Source organism: Dermochelys coriacea, chromosome 14 (genome assembly GCF_009764565.3).
Source record: "Dermochelys coriacea isolate rDerCor1 chromosome 14, rDerCor1.pri.v4, whole genome shotgun sequence".
Lineage (NCBI taxonomy): Eukaryota > Metazoa > Chordata > Testudines > Dermochelyidae > Dermochelys > Dermochelys coriacea.
The window spans coordinates 32,592,971-32,615,443 of record NC_050081.1 but is presented as its reverse complement, the minus strand read 5'-3'; the positions used below and the strand labels follow the sequence as shown (position 1 = coordinate 32,615,443).

Sequence of the window (22,473 nt, the reverse complement as noted above, 5' to 3'; positions counted from 1 at the left end):
AGGAATCCCTTCCTACCCCTCACCCTCTGCTGCCCCGAGTGCCCTACATACAGTATTGCCGCCCCTTCCCCATTCCTCACCCATTGCTGCCCCTATTGCCTATTATACAGTATAGCTGCCCCTTCCTCACCCCACACCTTCTGCTGACCCAAATTCCCATTATAGAATATAGAAAACCCCTTCCTACCCCTAACCCTCTGCTGCCCCTAGTGCCCATTATACAGTATAGCCACCCCTTCCCACCCCTCACCCTCTGCAGCCCCCAGTGCCCAATTTCAGTATAGCCACCCCTTCCTCGCCCCACCACCCTCTGCTGCCCCTAGTGCCCATTATACCGTATAGCCGGCCTTTTACTGCCTCTCACCCTCTGCTTCCCCGAGTGCCCATTATACAATATATCCAGACTTTTCCGCCTTTTACCCTCTGCTGCCTGTAGTACTCATTATACTGTATATCTGCCCCTTCCCTGCCCCTCACCCTCTGCTTCCCCTAATGCCCATTATACAGTGTCGCCACCCCTTCCCACCCCTCACTCTCTGCTGCCCCTAGTGCCCAATTTTAGTATAGCCGCCCCTTCCTCATCCCACACCCTCTGCTGCTCCTAGCCCCCATTATACAGAATAGCTGCCACTTGCACACCCCCAACCCTCTGCTGCCCCTAGTAGTCATTACACAGACTAGGCATCCCTTCCTGCCCTTCACTCTCTGCTGTGCCAAGTGTCCTTTATACAGTATAGCTGGACTTTCCCTGCCTCTCACCCTCTGCTGCCACTAGTACCCATTATACAGTATAGCCGCCCATTCTTCACCCCACACCCACTGCTGCCCCCGGTGCCCATTATACAGTATAGCTGCCCCTTCCTACCCCTCACACTCCACTGCCCCTAGTGCCCATTATATAGTATAGCGACCCATTCCTTCCCCTCACCATCTGCTGCTGCTAGTGGCCATTATACAGTATAGCCACCCCTTCCCCACTTCTCACCCTCTGCTGCCACTCTTCCCCATTATACAATATAGACGCCCTTCCCCACCCCTCACCCTCTGATGCCCCTAGTGCCCATTATACTGTATAGCCGCCCCTTCCCCACCCCTCACTGTCTGCTTCCCCTAGTGCCCATTATACAGTGTAGCAGGCCCTTGTACACCCCCACCCTCTGCTGCCCAACTGTCCATTATACAGTGTAGCTGCCCCTTCCCTGTCCCTCACCCTCTGCTTCCCCAGTGCCCTTTATAAAGTACAGTCATCCCTTCCCAGCCCTCACACTCTGCTGCTCCTAACACCCATTACACATTTTAGCTGCCCCTTCTGCATGCCTCACCCTTCAGCGGTGGGGAGGCAGCAGGACACTAAAAATAGCAGTATAGACAGCACTGCTTGGGCGAGTTAGGAGACATGTGGGGTCTGGACTTGAGAACATAGAAACAGGGTTCAGGAGTGTCTTTACTCCATTAAGCCGTGCCTCACCATCTACACTGTGATTTATTCCCTTGCAAGAGGGCTGCCCATTTCTGTACTCTACATGCCTCCAAAAGAAGCATGCAGTGTGGACAACCCTTGAGGTAAATAGGAAGTTTACATGGTGTTTAATCAGTCATTATTTGTTATTTACTTTCTTATCATTCATTATTTACGCAGTGCTCACTTAGGATGGTATTTTCAAAAGAGCCTATGGGAGTTAGGTTTTCAGTGGGACTTGAGCACCTAATTCCCTTAGGCCCCTTTGAAAATACCAGCCTTACTGGGGCAATATTGTTACTTGGCCATGACTGCACTTATGTCAATGCGCTAACTTCCTGAGAGTCTTACTCAGCCAGATTCCAGTCAAGTTTCTGCTAGTGTCTACGCTCTTCATTTTGGGTGGATGCAGGAAAGGCCTCAATTGCCTGCCATTTCTCACGAGTCCCTAGTACATTGGGTCTGATTCTCATCCCAATGTCATTGGGCTAAATCACAAGCTACTGCGCTGAAAACAATAGGTGTGATTCTCCTTTCCATGTAAATGAGGGGTAGCTTTTCTTAAGGGAATGGGGTTATGTTGGTTTAAATTCGGAAGAAATTCCATTGGAGTTTCAACAGCCTAATCAAGAGTAATCTACTTAGTTATTTGGTTCTATGTGAGAGAAGAACCCAACCCACTATTAATAAATCAAATACAATTTAATTTTGATTTTTTTGGGTTGCCACTTTAGATGAGTCAAAGGGAGATTTGTTAGTCTCTAAGGTGCCACAAGTACTCCTTTTCTAATAACTATTTAGTTTACCTAAATATTCAAGATTTGAAGCTGGAGGATCCATTATTCACCAGAGATGACTTCTCTTTCCAACACCTAAGCATAAGGCAGTAAAGAATGCCTGTCAGGGTTCCCTCCCCACTCTGAACTTTAAGGTACAGATATGGGGACCTGCATGAAAGACCCCCTACGCTTATTTCTACCAGCTTAGGTTAAAACTTCCCCAAGGCACAAATTCTCCCTTGTACCTTGGATTGGGTAAATGCTGTCACCACCAAGTGATTTAACAAAGAATCAGGGAAAGGACCACTTGGAGTTCCTATTCCTCCAAAATATCCCCCGAAGCTCTTACAACCCGTTTCCTGGGAGGCTTGAGAATAATATCCTAACCAATTGGTTACAAAGTGATCACAGACCCAAACCCTTGGGTCTTAGGACAATAAAGAAATCAGTCAGGCTCTTAAAAGAAACAGAATTTTATTAGAAAGAAAAAAGATAAAAGAAGCACCTCTGTAAAATTAGAAGGGAAGCTAATCTCACAGGGCAATCAGATCTAAAACACAGAGGATTTCCTTCTGGGCAAAAACTTTAAAGTTACAAAAAGAAAACCAGGAATACACCTTCCTCTCAGCACAGAGAAAATCACAAGACAAAACAAAAGTAAACTAATGCATTTCCTTGGTAGTACTTACTAATTCTAATGAAGCTGGATTGCTTGCTTTCTTGATCTCTCTCCGGCAAGGACACAGAACAGACAGACAAAAGCCCCTCCCCCCCAGACTTGAAAGTATATTGTCCCCTTATTGGTCCTTTTGGTCAGGTGCCAGCCAGGATACCTGAGCTTCTAAACGCTTTACAGGTAAAAGGATATTGTGCCTCTGTCCAGGAGGGCTTTTATAGTGCTATATACAGGAAGGTTGTTACTCTTCCCTTTATATTTATGACACGCCCCCCCAAATCACAGATAGTTTTGGACAGCCAGTTCCACACTGGCTGTGATTTCTTCCTGGAGCTCTAGGAGAAAACAGAGTTAATAAGACACATATACCTTTAGATATATTACTGATTATATAAAAACTAACAATATTTTCCACATTTCAAGGACGATTTTAACCAGTTGATTCTGGGAAACTTTCACGGGAGAGTGCATCAGCCACTTTGTTAGAAGCTCCCGAAATGTGTTGTATTTCAAAATCGAAGTCTTGGAGAGCTAAACTCCACCGAAGAAGTTTTTTGTTATTGTCCTTGATGGTGTGAAGCCACTTCAACGCAGCATGGTCTTTTGTAGTTGGAAACGCCATCCCCAAACGTATGGGCGTAGCTTTTCCAGCGTGTACACAATGGAGTAACATTCCTTTTTGCTGATTGACCAGTGGCTTTCTGTCTCAGATAGTTTCTTGCTGAGAAACATGACAGGATGGAATTCTTGATCCAGTCCTTCCTGCATTAAAACTGCTCCCACACCATGCTCGGAAGCATCTGTGGTTATTAGGAACAGTTTGTCAAAGACTGGGGCCCTTAGCACAGAGTCAGACATGAGTGTCGCTTTAAGCTGGTTAAAAGCCTTCTGACACTTCTCAGTCCACTGAACTGCATGTGGCTGTTTCCTTCTGGTTAAGTCTGTCAGTGGAGCAGCAATTTGGATGTATTGCAGTACAAATTGCCTGTAATATCTGGCCAAGCCTAAGAAGGATTGGACCTGTTTCTTTGACTTTGGGACACTTTTGGATAACATCCACTTTGGCCTGTAGGGGACTGATAGTTCCTTGACCCACCTGGTGTCCAAGGGAAGTCACTCTATTTAAGCCTATTTGACACTTTTTATCCTGCCTCCCTTATGCGCACGAAGACTTTTTGTAGATGCTCCAGGTGTTCTGCCCATGAATCAGAAAAGATGGCCATATTGTCAAGGTAGGTGACTGCAGATTCTCCCAATCCCACTAGGAGATCATCTACAGTTTTGGAAGGTGGCAGGTGCATTTCGCAGCCCAAAAGGGAGCACATTAAATTCATACATCACAACATGTGATGAAGGCTGACCTTTCCTTGGTGGATTCATCCAGCAGTGCTTTCCAGTACCCCTTGGTTAAGTCTAAGGTAGAGATGAACTGGGCACATCCCAGTTTCTCCAATAGCTCATCTGTGTATGGCATTGGATAGTTGTCTGGGCGAGTTACAGCATTTAGCTTACGGTAGTCCACACAAAAGTGGATTTCCCCATCTGGTTTGGGAACTAGAACCACTGGAGATGCGCATGCATTGTTAGTGGGGCAGATTACACCATCTGTAGCATATCCTGGATCTCCCATTCTATAGCAGTTTTAGCTTGAGGAGACACCCGGTAAGGTTGGGCTTTAATTGGGTGAACATTACCTATGTCAATGAAGTGACTTGCCAATTTGGTCCGTCCTGGAATGGCTGAGAACATCGGCGCATAGTTAGTGCACAGTTCCTTGATCTGCTGGCGCTGCATACATTTGAGGGTCATTGAGAGGTTCACCTCTTCCATGCCACCGTCACTTTTTCCTTCGTAGTAGACACCTTCAGGCCACTCAGCATCATCTCCTCCCAGGGCTGTAAACTGACAAACCCTTAATTCTCTGGATCGATTAGAAGAGCTGAGAGGTGGCGAGTTGCTCCATTCCACCATCCAAGCTCTCTGGAGGCTTTCATCTGCTTCCTGCTTGGCCTGGAACTGTTCCCGTGATGCTGGAGACGTCAGTGCCTCATTGAATTGTGGACTTGGGCTTGGTCCCTCTGGAAGCGATGTAGGGGATGGGGCTGTTTCCGTTGACTGTGAACTGCTCTCCGCTGGTGCACTATGGGGTATTTCAGGCTCTGGCTGAGCCCCTTGTGTAGGGTCATCTGCTGCTGCTGCCAGTGCAGGCTCGGTGGTGCCCTCTGGTGTTGGAGAGGTAGATGGGGTTGCAAGTGCTGGACTCAGTAGATTTAAAAATCACCCCACTGCCATCGACTTCTATGGGAGTTAAGCACCTAATTTGTCTAGGCACTTTTGAGAATCCCACTAGGTTCCTATCTGCATTTTTAGATGCCTAAATATCTTTAACAATTTCGCCCTAAGTACCTGCAAAAGGAGAAGATTCCCAATAGTCGATGTGTCCTTAATCTAGCAGACAAAAGCAGAACAAGATCCAATTCAGCCTGGAAATAAGAAGCAATTTTTTCACCATGGGGGTAATTAACCATTGGAACAACTTGTCAAGGATGCGGTGAGTTCTCTATCACCTGAAGTCTTTAAATAAAGACTGGATGTCTCCTTCAAAAGATACGCTGTAGCTCAGACACAAATTACTGGTTTGCTGAGGGAATCATTGGGTGAAATTCCCTGGCTGGGGTTATATTATAATGGTGCCTTCTGGTTTTAAAATCTATGAATCGCTGAAGTCAGTGAGACTGATTCTCTCCTCACTCACCCTAGTGTAAACCAGAAGTAACTCCACTGGAGTCAGTGGGGCTGATTCCCCTCTCAAACACCTGGTGTAAATCTTCCCCTTTCTGTGCCTCAGTTTCCCATCTGTAAAAAGGGGGATAATGATCCTGGCCTCCCTGGTAAAGTGCTTTGAGACCTACTGATTTAAAGCTACACATAAGAACTAAGTATTATTGTTATTCTTTGGCTGGCAAAAGAATATGTCTCATTGTACTCTGTTGTTCAGCGAACTCTTTTTGGGACAAGATCCAAGAATAATGGATGGAGGTTTGACACAAGGTACGAGCATATGAAAGTTGTTCAGAATTAAGTGCAGAAGAACTCTATGAAGGTAGGTGAAAACCCACATGGGGATGTAGGAATTTGAGGACTGGCCTTTGAGTTATTTATTTGATCACCCCATAAGCAATGCACTCCAAAGTTCCTGAGAAAGTCTGTGGATTTCTCTGAAGATCATGCCCCAAGGCTGCCTCTGAGCAGATGAAATAAGCCTTCCTGAGTTAAAAACTTTTATTTTGCCTGAACAGAGCAATTAAGAAGACAGTAGTATATAAAATATAGATAATTCATTTTCAATTATAAGTATATAAGGAGATATGCAAACAATCTACTAAGGATAGTTGATGGTTGAGTCCATTAGGGCAGGCTGAGAGCTAGAACCTTTTGACAAATTTCAAAGAGTGTGTGTTAGAGAAACAGCATTATTGTCTGCTTTTAAAAAAAATAACTGTATTGTTTTTTTCTCCATGATCAGTTTCTTCTGCATCTGATGTGATATCATTTTTCCCCTCAATTCTGGATACATTCACAGATCCAACACAGAGAATATGTTTTGAAAATTCTTTGAATATCTTCCCAGAATACGTAAGATTTACACAATTTTAATTGAAATCACAACATTTTCTTATTATTATTCCTAACATTCAAATTAATACTAGTTTAGATTCCTTGAACAGAACACATTTTTCATTCTGATTTTCTTTTCATTGTTTGTGCTGGGTTTTTTTAAGATAGGATTTTCATCGGCTTCTAAAGGAGTTAGATGAACAAATCCCACTGAAATGCAATGCATGTGGGTGCCTAATTCCCTCAAGCGTCTTTGAGAATGCCAGCCTGTGCTTCTGCATTGTGCTCACACAACAGTATAAAAGCAGGTTAGACAATTTATGTTGTGTTTATAGTCAGTTTCTGATCAGTTTCACCTTCTTGCTGTCTTGAAGAATAATTGTAGTTTTGCAAATAATGCAGATTCTACACTTTCCAAAATAAAACAGTCTTCCCTGTATTTACTCCAAATCTGATCTGATGTCTTTAGAGAGAAAAAATAAGTTTTTGCCAAGAAGAAAAGAAAAGAAAGAATGAAAAAGCTCTGTAGTCAGCACATTTCAGAAAGAAGGACACGGAGTCCATTCCATCTTGTGTACCATCAACATAATTATTTACTAAGTTCACATCAGTTACACTTGTGAAAACATACTAAAGAGAGTACAGTTTGCAGAGGGGCTTATTAAACTGAAGAAAATGAGCTCACACTTTGTATTAGGGCACTATTTATAAATGCTTTCTAAATAGGTTTTTATAGGTAAATGTCAATAAATTCTATTTCACCATAAACACACAAACCGATGAAAAAATATTTTCATTGATAATAATTGAAATTGATAGGTAGGCAAAGTAAGGCAAATATTGCTAGAGAACATCTCAGCATGTATTGTCATTGAATAATTATTTCCTGACAGCCCCCACATTGTGTGCCCCTGTCATAAGTTCCCACACTGTGGAAAAGTAATTAATAAAAATAAAATAAAAATGTTTAAAACTCATATTTCTGCACAACTGTGCAAAAATTAAAAAACAAGGCTTAAAAAAGAAACATTGATATTATTTGTTGAAATTATTTAAAAAATGAAATTTTCCAAGCCTTCTTATAAGCAATTAATAGAGTACAAGTACATTAAAGACATGAGCAGTATATGTTCCAGATGGTTATAAGCACATCATTAGAAAGTTTTACAAATGATTATAAGTCAGGGTTATAGCAACATATTTTGATGGGTGGAATGAATAAAAATTGCTCAAGCATTTATTAAAACATCAATTATTTATTAATTGAACCTTATTATAAAGCATGACCAAAATGAGAGGTGAATGGAGTCTGGATGTCTGTGGTACCATCACGATTATCAATGGTTCAGAAGGGGTATAAGTCAAATACGAGGGTATCACCATCATCATCATCAGTGACAACAGCGGACTGTCCTTTTGTTGTTAGAGTCAGGGGCCCAAGTTGCCCACTAGAGGCCAGGCCCTCCCTTTAAGATGTCTCGAAGCAGACATCCAAAAACAGTCATCCCCAAAACAATAGTCTCTTTTGAAAATATAGGCCAGGACTCTTGGGTGCTGTTTCAGGCTCGGGGTGAGGAGTGTGTTCTAACAGCTCAGAAAAAGGAACTGGGAATCTGGATGCCTGAGTTCAGTTTCCAGCTCTGATAACTGAATGGGTGCCCATCTCTGTCTAATGCCCTGAGCCGATAATGTGCTGAGGGTTCCCAGCTCCCATTGAGAACTAAATGTTCACTACACCATACAAGTTGTGTTCAGAATCCTGATACATGTGTGACTGCTCAGCTTGTTGTCTGTCAACAATGACCTGCATCAAACAAAATCACCTGTGTAATTCTTTGTCTTCCCTTTATGGTCTCATGTGTTTTGGCAGGTACACCACCTGGCCCCAACGGTGAAGGGAAATGAAACCAATGTGAAGGAATTTATTCTGCTTGGGTTCCCTGGCTCTCGTTATTTGCAAATCTCACTCTTCATGCTATTCTTGTTCATGTACCTTCTGACACTCACAGGAAACATCACCATCATATCCTTAGCAGGGACCCACTGTCACCTCCGTACCCCTATGTACTACTTCCTCTGCAAGCTGTCCTTCCTGGAGATCTGGTTCACCACAGCTAACATCCCCAAGACTCTTACCAATCTCATGTCCTAAAGCAAAACCATCTCCTTCCTCAGCTACCTCTTGCAGATGTACTTTGTCTTCTCCTTAGGCTGCACTGAATTTCTACTCCTGGCTGTCATGGCCTATGATCTCTATTTGGCCATATGCCACCCATTGCACTATAGCTCCATCATGAACAGCTCCTTCTCCACTCAGTTGGCCATTGGCTCATGGGTAGGTGGCTTCCTGATTATTTCTGTGCCAGCGTTTCTGATCACCAGGCTGTCCTTCTGTGGCCCTATGGTCATCAACCATTTCTTCTGTGACATAGATTCTTAGATAGAGCTGCACAGACACGCATCTCATTGAGATGGTGTACATTACTATCTGCTTTATTGTCATCCGGGGCTCCTGTGCAGTCCTCCTGGTCTCCTACATTTACATCATCTCCATCGTCCTGAGAATCCCATCTGCCCAAGGCCAGAAAAAAAGCCTTTTCCACTTGCTCTGCCCGTCTCACCATTGTGGTTATATTGTACAGCTGTGTCATCTTCCTAAACGTCGAGCTTTCTAAACAGAACTCACTGGACATGAACGAAATTGTCTCTGTCTTCAATACTATTGTGACACCATTGCTTAATCCTTTCATTTACACTGTAAGGAATAAAGACGTCAAGGAAATCTTGAGAAAGGCTTTCAGTAGGACGTGACGTTATTGTCCAATGGCCTGGATATCATTGATTTATGCAGGCAGCGAGGGGAAATCAAGTGAACCATCAAAACATATATCTCTAGCTCCCCACTTCTCTAATGGGAATGCTATATTATCTATGGGTATGTCTACACTACAAAATTAGGTTGAATTTATAGAAGTCGGTTGTGTAGAAAGCATTTTTATACAGTCAAGTGTGTGTGTCCCCACACAAATGCTCTAAGTGCATGTAGTCGGCGGACTGTGTCCACAGTACCGAGGCAACAGTCGACTTCCGGAGCTTTGCACTGTGGGTAGCTATCCCACAGTTCCCACAGTCTCCACCGCCCATTTGAATTCTGGGTAGAAATCCCAGTGCCTGATGGGGCTAAAACATTGTCGTGGGTGGTTCTGGGTACATATCATGAGGCCCTCGTTCCCTCCCTCCCTCCGTAAAAGCAAGGGCAGACAATCATTTTGCACCTTTTTTCTTGAGTTACCTGTGCAGACGCCATACCACGGCAAGCATGGAGCCTGCTCAGCTAACCATCACCATATGTCTCCTGGGTGCTGGCAGACGCGGTACTGCATTGCTACACAGCAGCAGTTTATTGCCTTTTGGCAGCAGACAGTGCAGTATGACTAGTAGCCGTCGTCGACGTAGTCCTGGGTGCTCTTTTAACCGGGCGCCTGGGCAAACATGGGAGTGACTCAGCCAGGTCATTTCCCTTGTTTCGTCTCATGGTGATTGAGTCCTACCGGCAGTGCACTGTCTTTTAATTTGCAGCCAGCAGAAGACGATTGCCAGTAGTCATACTGCACCGTCTTCTGCCGAGCACCCAGGAGATGAGGATGGCTAGCAGTCGTACTGCACAGTCTGCTGCCAGCATGATGTATAAAGATAGATGAAGTGGCTCAAAACAAGAAATAGACCAGATTTGTTTTGTATTCATTTTCTCCTCCCTCCTTCTGTGAAATCGACAGCCTGCTAAACCCAATTTTGAGTTCTATCCTTGAGGTTTTGAGTTCTATCCTTGAGGCGGCCATTCAGTTTCTCACAAAACCACCCCCTTTGTTGATTTTAATTCCCTGTAAGCCAACCCTGTAAGCCATGTTGTCAGTCACCCCTCCCTCCGTCAGGGCAACAGCAGACAATCGTTCCGCGCCTTTTTTCTGTGCAGACGCCATACCACGGCAAGCATGGAGCCTGCTCAGATCACTTTGGCAATTAGGAGCACATTAAACACCACATGCATTATCCAGCAGTATATGCAGAGAAGCTTTGAAAACCAGTTTCATGACTGGCCAGGCTACGGTGTGAAAGTTCTGTTTGTTTCTCCTTGATGAAATCCCCCGGCCCCTTGGTTCACTCTACTTCTCTGTAAGCTAACCACCCTCCCCACCTCCCTTCAATCACCGCTTGCAGAGGCAATAAAGTCATTGTTGCTTCACATTCATGCATTCTTTATTAATTCATCACACAAATAGGGGGATAATTACCAAGGTAGCCCAGGAGGGGTGGTGAAGGAGGGAAGGACAAGGCCACACAGCACTTTAAAAGTTTAAAACTTATTGAATGCCAGCCTTCTGTTACTTGGGCAATCCCCTAGGGTGGAGTGGCTGGGTGGCCAGAGTCCCCCCCACCGTGTTCTTGGGCGTCTGGGTGAGGAGGCTATGGAACTTGGGGAGGAGGGCGGTTAGTTACACAGGGGCTGTAGCGGCAGTCTGTGCTCCTGCTGCCTTTCCTGCAGCTCAACCATACGCTGGAGCATATTAGTTTGATCCTCCAGCAGCCTCAGCATTGAATCCTGCCTCCTCTCATCACGCTGCCACCACCTTTCAGCTTCAGCCCTCTCTTCAGTCTGCCACTTACTCTCTTCAGCCCGCCACCTCTCCTCCCGGTCATTTTGTGCTTTCCTGCACTCTGACATTGTCTGCCTCCATGCATTTGTCTTTGCTCTGTCAGTGTGGGAGGACAGCATGAGCTCAGAGAACATTTCATCGCGAGTGCGTTTTTTTCGCCTTCTAATCCTCTCTAGCCTCTGGGAAGGAGAAGATCCTGTGATCCTTGAAACACATGCAGCTGGTGGAGAAAAAAAAAAGGGACAGTGGTATTTGAAAAGACACATTTTATAGAACAATGGGTACACTCTTTCACGATAAACCTTGCCATTAACATTACATACATAGCACAAGTGCTTTCATTCCAAGGTTGCATTTTGCCTCCCCCCACTGCGTGGCTAACAGAGGGGAACATTTCTGTTCAGCCATAGGCAAACAGCCCAGCAGGAATGGGCACCTCTGAATGTCCCCTTAAGAAAAGCACCCTATTTCAACCAGGTGACCGTGAATGATATCACTCTCCTGAGGATAACACCAAGAGATAAAGAACGGATGTTGTTTGAATGCCAGCAATCATACACTGCAATGCTTTGTTCTACAATGATTCCCGAGTACGTGCTACTGGCCTGGAGTGGTAAAGTGTCCTACCATGGTGGATGGAATAAGGCTGCGCTCCCCAGAAACCTTTTGCAAAGGTTTTGGGAGTATATCCAGGAGAGCCACAAATGCCAGGGCAAATTAATCATTAAACATGCTGGCTTTTAAACCTTGTCTAGTATTTTAAAAGGTACACTCACCAGAGGTCCCTTCTCCGCCTGGTGGGTCCGGGAGGCAGCCTTGGGTGGGTTTAGGGGTACTGGCTCCAGGTCCAGAATGAGAAATAGTTCTTGGCTGTCTGGAAAACTGGTTTCTCCACTTGTTTGCTGTGAGCTATCTACAACCTCCTCCTCATCGTCTTCCTCATCCCCAAAACCTGCTTCCGTGTTGCCTCCATCTCCATTGAAGGAGTCAAACAACACGGCTGGGGTAGTGGTGGCTGAACCCCTAAAATGGCATGCAGCTCATCATAGAAGTGGCATGTTTGGGGCTCTGACCCGGAGCGGCCATTCGCCTCTCTGTTTTTCTGGTAGGCTTGCCTCAGCTCCTTAAGTTTCACGCGGCACTGCTTCAGGTCCCTGTTATGGCCTCTGTCCTTCATCCCTGGGAGATGTTCACAAATGTTTTGGCATTTTGAAAACTGAACAGAGTTCTGACAGCACAGATTCCTCTCCCCATACAGCGATCAGATCCCGTACCTCCCGTTCGGTCCATGCTGGAGCTCTTTTGCGATTTTGGGACTCCATCATGGTCACCTCTGCTGATGAGCTCTGCATGGTCACCTCTGCTGATGAGCTCTGCATGGTCACCTGAAGCTTGCCACACTGGCCAAACAGGAAATTGAAATTCAAAAGTTTGCGGGCCTTTTCCTGTCTACCTGGTCAGTGCATCTGAGTTGAGAGTGCTGTCCAGAGCGGTCACAATGGAGCACTCTGGGATAGCTCCCAGAGGCCAATACTGTATAATTGCATCCACAGTACCCCAAATTCGACCCAGCAAAACCGATTTCAGCGCTAATCCCCTTGTCAGGGGTGGAGTAAGGAAATTGATTTTAAGAGCCCTTTAAGTTGAAAAAAAGGGCTTCGTCATGTGGATGGGTGCAGGGTTACATCGATTTAATGCTGCTAAATTTGACCTCAGCGCCTAGTGTAGACCAGGGCTATCTGATATTCACTGAGGTTCTGGTTTTTGCAGGAGCCTAGGGGAATTAGGTCCCAATTATCATTGGAAGTCTGAGCACAGGGCATCTAACTCTGCTAGGTTGCTATGGTAATCTCAGTGGAATTGGCCAATACTGAGGCAGCAGTAGGGGTTGTTATGGACTGAGCTCCTGCAGACGTTAGTGAATAGGGAAATCCACATAAACTTCACTGTTTGTGCAATATTCTATAATCATGTGGGCTCATTCTCTTCTCATTGAACTTGGTGCAAATCAGGAGTAACTCAATGGGATTCAGTGGGGCTGATTCCTCTCTCACTCACCCAAATATCAATCAGAAGTAACTCTACTGAAGTCATTGGGCCAAATCTACCTCTCACTTATGCTGGTGTAAATTATGAGTAACTCCAGAGAAGTCATCACAGTTATACTGGTGTAAAACTGAAATAAGTGAAAAGATAACCAGACCGCAAAGTGTGTATGGAAATTGCTTCTTCCTGACCCTGTAGGCAATTTTCTCACACCATGAGGGTTCATTACCTGGATAATGTGATTATAGAGTTTGATACTCCTCCCACTTACACTAAAGTTGCATTGATTCTGTCCACATTAGCACCAATGTAATTCTACTGACTGGAAAGGAAGCCACTCAGATTCCACCAATTTTAGATTAATTTCTAGCTACCCTGCTGCTACCTATCATAATATTTCCACACACATCAGTGTAAAATCACAGGGGCAGGTATGGTAGCAAACCATATCTGCCCTTGTGATTTTACACTGATGTAAACCCACTAAAGTCAAAGCCATTACATAGCAAGATGTTGTATCATGGCAAGTAAACACAGAGTCCAGTCTGAATCTTAATGTTTTCATATTCACAAGGCCACATGAGGGGTGTAGCTATTATGATACCCATTTTGAAGAAAGGGAAGGTTACACAGCAAATCATTCTGATTTCTCATTTCTAGAACCCCATGGAAGTGTGAATGACACCTCAGATGGAAACAAAGAGAGATATTTCTGTGCTAAATCATAACAACAACAACAACAACAATAATAATAATAATAAAACTCATTATGACAAACAAGCCCATGTTAACTGATATTGCCATACCAGCAGAGAGAAACATGAGTCAGAGGTTGCTTGGCCCTGCTGCCCTTATTCTGACATGTAGCTCTTCCTCACATCAGGAGTCCCATTGTATTTAATAGAACTGCTCTAATGGGTAAGGGCTGCCAGGACAAGCAGTGATTCACAGCATCACCCCATCAGATGAGCTCCCCTTATCTTGATTTTATTGCAAAATACAATAATTACATACAAAATAGTTTGCTATTTGTCATGAAATTCATAATCTCGCTAACAGCTTTTCTCAAGGCCTCCTTGACCTCTTTGTTTCACAGGCTGTAGATGAGGGGATTGACCAGGGGTGTCAGGACAGTGTAGAAGAGAGAGAATGCTTTGCGCAGGTCTCTCAATGAGTTGGTGTCTGGTAGCAGATAGACAATGATTAGTGTCCCATAGTAGAGTGTAACCACAATGAGGTGAAAGGAGCAGGTGGAAAATGCCTTTTGCCTCCCAGTGGTGGAAGGAATTCTCTGGATGGTGGTGATGACACACATGTAGGATGCCAGGGTTAATAGAAAGGGAGGCAGTGTTAATATGGAGGAGAACAGAAAGGTCTCAAGAGCCATCGGCTGGTGTCATTGCAGGACAATTTACTAATGGGGTGTAATCACAAAAGAAATGGTCAATTTCATTGGGGCTACAAAAATCATTTGTGATATTCAACTTGCAGTGATGGTGCAAGCCACAAAACCACTTAGCCAAGACCCAGCTGCCAGTCAGAAGTGGAGCCTGCCATTCATAAGGGCTGCATAATGCACTGGTTTGCATATCACTAAATACCGATCATAAGACATCACTGATAAGAGACAACATTCCACAGCTATCAGAGAACCAAAGAAATCAAGTTGTGCAACACAGCCACTGACAGAAATGGTTCTGTCCCCAGTCAGGAGACTGGCCAGCATCCTGGGCAGGATGGTGGAGGCATAGCAGGTTTCCAAGCAGGACAAGTTCCCCAGGAAGAAGTACAAGGTGCTGATCAGCCACAACTAGTGCAACAACGAGGATGTTCGCGGCCATGGTCACAATGTAGATCACTAGAAACAGCAGGAAGAGAAGAACCTGCAGTTGAGGGAGATTCCCGAATCCTAGGAGGATGAATTCTGTGATGGAAGTTTGATTTCCCCAATCTGTATCTGCGATGGGCCCTATCAAGAAATGTAATTAAATAAATAACCTGTGAAATATGACATTAAAAAAGATAATTTGGAGTTATGTAGTGTCATTGTAATTTTGTTGTTGTTTAAATGTAGTTGTGGATGAGCTTTGCAGGATCTCTGCTTTTCTAGGCATCTTTTTCCTGCCAATACCATGTTTATAGATACTGTAACCCCACACCTCCAGCTGGGCTAGTACCTCAATTACCCCCCATTATGCTGTGTAATCTAGTGCCATGGGTGAAATCTGAGACTCAAGAAAGCAAGGTTCTATTCCTGACTCAGTGTGACCTTGAGAAAGCCATGTAGTTCTGTACCTCGGTTTCCACAGCTGTAAAATGAGGTTAATGGTACCTTGTAAAATGGCTTGTTATCTACTGATAGACATAAGTATTTAACATCTTCACAGTGCTCTGAGACCATTGACAGCTTTCTGTATATACTCACAAGTAAAGGCATAAGCATTGCCTTGTCACACTGAGAGCTGATTTTTACACCAATGCCTAAGGGTTTGTCTACACTGGCAAGTTTTTTCCATGAAACTAATGTCACCAAGGAAAAATTGACAAAAGCAAAGTCACCAAAGCGTGTCTGTGTTTGCTCCCTCTGTCGACAGATCATGTGCACATTTGGGGCACCTTTGTCCACAGTGAGAGGAATGGACTGTTAGTATGTATCCCACAGTGCCTGGCGACACCATCCGTAACTAGGTGTTGTGGGAATGCGGAAACAGAGCGCGGCGCATCCTAGGATGTGCAAAATGTAGCATCATGCACTGCTGTGTGTCCCACCCCTCCAAAGGTCTCTGGCTTCCTTTTGCGCCATTTTTCCAACTGTCATTCTTTTGTGGTGCACACCAGCATCTGCAGTGAGAGAGGATGGATCCCGTATTTCTCTCTTATGCACTGTTAACTGTCGTGAGGACATTGCGCATGGAAGCACAGTTACTCTGTCAAGGTTCCTTCCCCACTCTGAACTCTAGGGTACAGATACGGGGACCTGCATGAAAACCCCCCTAAGCTTATTTTTACCAGTTTAGGTTAAAACTTCCCCAAGGTACAAACAATTTTACCTTTTGTCCCTGGACCTTATTGATGCCACCACCAAGTGTCTAATAAAATATAACTGGGAAAGAGCCCACTTGGAAACATCTTTCCTCTCTCCAAAATCCCTCCAAGCCTTACACCCCCTTTCCTGGGGAAGGCTTGATAAAAATCCTCACCAATTTGCATAGGTGAACACAGACCCAAACCCTTGGATCTTAAGAACAAGGAAAAAGCAATCAGGTTCTTAAAAGAAGAATTTTAATTAAAGAAAAAGTAAAAGAATCGCCTCTGTAAAATCAGGATGGTAAATACCTTACAGAGTAATCAGATTCAAAACATAGAAAATCCCTTTAGGCAAAACCTTAAGTTACAAAAAGACACAAAACCAGGAATATACCTTCCATTCAGCACAGCTATTTTACCAGCCATTTAAACAAAACAGAATCTAACATATATCTAACTAGAATGCTTATTAACCCTTTACAGGAGTTCTGACCTGCATTCCTGCTCTGGTCCCGGCAAAAGCAACACACAGACAGAGAGAACCCTTTGTTTCCCCCCCGCCAGCTTTGAAAGTATCTTGTCTCCTCATTGGTCATTTTGGTCAGGTGCCAGCGAGGTTATCTTAGCTTCTTAGCCCTTTACAGGTGAAAGGGTTTTTCCTCTGGCTAGGAGGGATTTAAAGGTGTTTACCCTTCCCTTTGTTTTTATGGCACTCTTGGAGTTACTTCCAAAGTTAGCAGAGGATGAATTGCAGGCACCCGAGTGTGATATGGATGGCAGCAACTTATCAGTACTTTGTGCATTCACAGAGCAGTTGCGTACGGTAGATCGTCACTTTTGAGCTAGGGAAACAAGCACTGATTGGTGGGATCGCATTGTCATGTGGGTGTGGGATGATGACCAGTGAGTACAGAACTTTAGGATGTGTAAAGCAACCTTCCTGGAGCTATGTGCTGAGCTGGCCCCTGACCTGCGGCACAAGAACACCAGATTGAGAGCTGCCCTTCTGGTAAAGAAGCGTGTTGCAATCGCTGTGTGGAAGCTGGAGAATCCAGACTGCTACCGGTCAGTTGCAAATCAATTTGGAGTAGGAAAGTCCACTGTTGGGGCTGTATTACTCCAAGTGTGCAGGGCAATAAATCACATCCTGCTGCATAGGACCGTGACTCTGGGAAATGTGCATGAAATAGTGGATGGCTTTGCAGAGATGGGTTTCCCGAACTGTGGCGGGGAGATGGATGGCACACACATTCCAATTTTAGCGCCAGACCACCTTGACTCTGAATACATCAGTAGGAAGGGATATTTCTCCATGGTGTTGCAGGCACTTGTGGATCACCAGGGGCATTTCATGGATATCAATCCATGCTAGTCTGGAAAGGTGCATGATGCACACATCTTCAGGAACAGTGGCCTGTACAGAAAGCTGCAGGTAGGGACTTTCTTTCCAGACCACAAGTTCACAGTGAGGGATGTGGAAATGCCCATAGTAATCCTGGGAGACCTGGCTCACCCCTTACAGCCCTGGCTCATGAAACCTTACACAGGGCACCAGCACAGCAGCAAGGAGCATTTTAACAACAGGCTGAGAGGGTGCCGCATGGTAGTCGAATGTGCCTTTGGCTGTTTGAAAGGTCGCTAGAGGTGTCTCAATGGCAAGCTAGAGGATACCGAGGATAATATTCCCATGGTCATAGCTGCGTGCTACACTTTGCAGAATCTGTGTGAATCTAAGGGTGAAATGTTTGCTCAGGTGTGGAGCACTGAGGCAGAGCACTTGGCTGCACAGTTTGAACAGCCAGATGCTGAGGCTGTTAGAGGAGCCCAGAGGGCGGCTATTAACATCAGAGAGGCTTTGAGGAACCACTTTGACAATGAGGGGCACTAACACATGTCTTCTTTGGAGTTGCTTCCCTGTTGCATCCATGTACAATTTTGGGGCCCTAGATCTGTGCAACACAATGCTTTAGAAGCCTGTTCCTGAGAGTGAACAGATTGCTATACCCTTTTGTAAAACATAGAATAAAAATGCTGTACAATTAAATACCTCAGCCTTTATTTATTTTTAAAAAGGGTAAAACCTCACAACTGTGTGTGGCTCCAGCTATCATTGTGCCAGCGGTCAGAGGGGGTGGAGCGATGGGGAAACTCAGGAGTGCCGTGGAGTGAAAAGGAATGTGTGGGCATAGAGGGGGGTGGGGTTGGCAAAGAATTGTGCATCTGCTGCAGTGGCGCTTGAACTCGGATCTGCTCAGTCTGCAGCTGGATCAGGGACTTGAGCAGCTCTATCTGATCCTCCATCACTTTTAGCATCTGCTCTGTCGCTTCCCTAGCAAAAGCAGCAATTGCCTTTCTGTTCTCACTTTCGCTTCCCAGCACTCTTTCCATTCTCTGGTCTATCTCTCACCGTGCTGTATAACCTCGCCGAACATGTCGTCTTTGTTGTGCCTAGGTTTTTTTCTTATCTGTTGCAGCCGGTCCGCAGGGGTGCGTGGCGTGTTCTTCAAGGTCTGTGCTGAACAGAAGAGGGATTGTTACATTCCAGCAAACAACTGAAACATTTTAGTAAACAGGGCATTTTGCAGGTAGAAATCACTTTCTCTCTGAGACTCTAGGGAGGCACACAGCTCCGCGAGCACCCCAATCATGGTGAGTGTCGGGAGTGGGGGAAGGCAGTTGTGCATACGGACAAAAAGGTAGGGCAGCTTTGCAGGGATCTCATTCTAAAATTATCCCACACTTTTTCACAGGCAGCCAACCTGCTGGCTTGACATCTCGCTGCTGAGGGTGACGAGAGAAACCAAGGTTCAACTGCTGAATGCTTGCGGCTTTCACCCCGGTCTATATGCAGCTCAGCTATGTGCTGCTTTGGTCCTAGCTCCAGGGATTGCTAAATGGCATGGTACAGTTTCCTACAATGGAGGAACTAACAAGGCTGCAATCCCTTGGAATCTGCTACAGAGGATTAACAAATACCTCCTGGAAACTTTCCAGAGCCTCTATCTGGAGGATTCCCTGCAGGTCTCGATGTCCATCGACACCCTGCTTGGAGATGTAGATTAGCTACACAGGGAAATGTCCAGCTCACAGAAAACTCTACCTGCCTCCCATTTTTTGATTCCCTACACAAGCCACAGCAACTTACCCAAAGTCTCATCTGCTTCCTGCTCCCCATTGAGCACTTCTGGAGTGGAGAAAAGTTCCTGCCCCACCAGGTGACCCCACTGGGAGCACCACATCCTCTTCTAGCTCAACTTCTTCATCCATAATTTCAGCCTCGGGTTACCCCCTCTTTCATCTCCATGTGAAGTATCTGTGGGGCAATCGATGATGGAGGTGGGGTCACCACAGAGGATAGTATTCAGCTCCTAAAAGAAGCGGCAGGTCTTAGGTGCACTACCAGAGTGATGGTACGCCTGCCTCAGCTCCTTTATCTTCACTCTGCACTGCTGCGTGTCCCATTCATAACCCTTTTCGCACAAGCCCTGAGAAATTTGCCCACATGTGTCCCGATTCCTACGGGTCACTTGGCAGCTGCAATTGAACAGACTCCTCTCCCCATAAACTGATCAGGTCCAACAACTCAGCAGTAGTACAAGTGGAAGCACATTTGGTGTAATAGCCAGCTATGCTCCCCTGGGAAGCCACCTGGGAAGCTCCTCTGGGAAGCCAGCAAACAGGAAATGAGATTTAAAATTCCTGGGGCTTGCAAGGGGGAGTCCCTTGCTAACCTCTGTGCTTAGGCTGACCTATCTGTAAGATGGGGATAATAATATTTATTAATGACACTATTGGGGTATGGTGAGTTACTATGAGGATTGATCAGTTGATATTTGTCCAGGATGGGTAACTGAACCAGGTGAAATTTTAACTCTGTGAGAAAAAAAATCATGTCAGAGTATATCAGGATTAACACATGAAGTTGGCCAGCCAGCCAGATAATGGTTTCAATGAAGCAACACAGAGTTACATCAGCTGAGGATCTAGCTCAATGGAGTCACAGCAATAGTAAATCCACCGAAGTCTATAGTCTAAAATTTGATATTTGAATAGCTTTCTGTATGGCTAGATTTTTCTCTCACTCACCCCATGTGTACAATTACAGTGGGTCTAGGTCTCCCCTCACTCACTCCAGTGTAAATCAGGAGTAATCCCTTTGCACTCAGTGGGGCTGATTCTCCTGAGGCTCATCTTGGTGTTAATCAGGAGTGACTCTACTTGAAGTCAATGGACCATATTCTCCTCTCACTCATCCTGGTGTAAATGAGGAGTAACTCCATTTGTCAGGGTTCCCTCCCCACTCTGAACTCTAGGGTACAGATGTGGGGACCCGCATGAAAGACCCCTAAGCTTATTTCTACCAGCTTAGAGTAAAAATTCCCCAAGGCAAAAATTCTTTGCCCTTGGATGATACGCTGCCACCATCAAGTGATTTAACAAAGAATCAGGGAAAGGACCACTTGGAGTTCCTATTCCCCCAAAATATCCCCCCAAGCCCTTACACCCCCTTTCCTGCAGAGGCTTGAGAATAATATCCCAACCAATAGGGTACAAAGTGATTAGAGTCCCAAACCCCTGGGTCTCCCGGACAATAGAGAAATCAGTCAGGTTCTTTAAAAAAAAAAAGGTAAAAATCACCTCCGTAAAATCAGGATGGAAAATAAATTTACAGGGTAAGAAAAGATTCAAAAACACAGAGGATTTCCCTCTGGGCAAAACTTTAAATTAGAAAAAGAAAATCAGGAATACACCTTCCTCTCAGCACAGAGAAAATCACAAGCCAAAACAAAAATAAACTAACACATTCCCTTACTAGTACTTACTAATTCTAATGGAGTTGGATTGCTTCCTTCCTTCCTTGATCTGTGTCTGGCAAGCACACAGAACAGATTGACTAAAACCTCCCCCCTCCCCAGATTTGAAAGTATCTTGTCCCCTTATTGGTCCTTTTGGTCAGGTGCCAGCCAAGTTACCTGAGCTTCTTAACCCTTTATAGGTAAAAGGATTTTGTGCCTCTGGCCAGGAGGCATTTCATAGTACTATATACAGGACGGTTGTTACCCTTCCCTTTATATTTATGACACCACTGAACACCATGAGCCTTGATTCTCCTCTCACACAACGCGGTGGGAATTAGGAGTAACTAATGAAATCAGTTGTTCCAAATTTATTCTCACTTATGCTGGTGCAAAATCAAGAGGAACTCAAATGAAGGAACTTCAGTTACATTGAACAAGAACAAGACTTTAACCACCTTCTGCCCCTGCCCATCCATCCCAAAAATAACTGATGTGTGAACTTCAAAGAATTTCTACATTCTGGAATGAAACTGTTACACTTCAATTTGTTGACCCAAAACTGAATGTTTCATGTAGATTTGGGCTGGGTTGACATTGATCTTTGTATCTGTCAGAGTCACCGCGGTATCCTATGGGAAAAGCAGTTCCAAGTCCCACATTTTCATTCTGCTCCATGGGCTTTCTTCTCTGGCTAGACTACATCTTCCATGGTGCACAGTAGTCTCTCCCTGTGACTGAGCTGCTGCAGTGAATCATGGGGTATGTGTGGAGAGGGAAGTCCATAATTTTACCCTTTGTTCAATGCTCGACAGACGTGGCCTGGTTCTCTGCTCACTCACCCCCTTGTAAATCGGGAGTAACTCCACTGCAGTCAATGGGGATGATTCTCCTCTCATTCACTGCAGAGTAAATCAGGAATAACTTCATTGGCATCACTGGGGATGATTCTCCTCTCACTCAACTGATTGTAAATCAGGCATAACTCCTCTAGAGTCATAAGAATGGCCATACTGGGTCAGACCAATGGTCCATCTAGACCAATATCCTGTCTTCCGACAGTGGCCAATGCCAGGTTCTTAGAGGGAATGAACAGAACAGGACAATCCAGAGGAAATGAACAGAACAGGATCCAACCCCTGTCGTCCACTCAGAGCTTCTGGCAGTCAGAGGGTTGGGAACAACCAGAGCATGGGGTTGTGTCCCTCACCATCTTGATTAATAGCCATTGGTGGACCTACCCACTATGAACTTATCTAATTCCTTTTTGAATCCAGTTATATTTTGGTCTTCAAAACATCCCCTAGCAATGAGTTCCACAGGTTCCACTGTGGGTTTTGTGAAGTACTTCCTTAAGTTTGTTTTAAACCTGCTGTCTATTAATTTCATTGGATGAACCCAGTTCTTTGTTATATGA

General features: G+C 44.9%; 2 pseudogenes; one reads left to right on the top strand and one right to left on the bottom strand.

Moving 5' to 3' along the window:
* The first annotated feature begins 8,429 nt into the window (after positions 1-8,429).
* LOC119842524 lies at positions 8,430-9,343 on the top strand (annotated as a pseudogene).
* Positions 9,344-14,239: 4,896 nt separating this feature from the next.
* On the bottom strand, positions 14,240-19,435 carry LOC119843071 (annotated as a pseudogene).
* Positions 19,436-22,473: the final 3,038 nt, after the last annotated feature.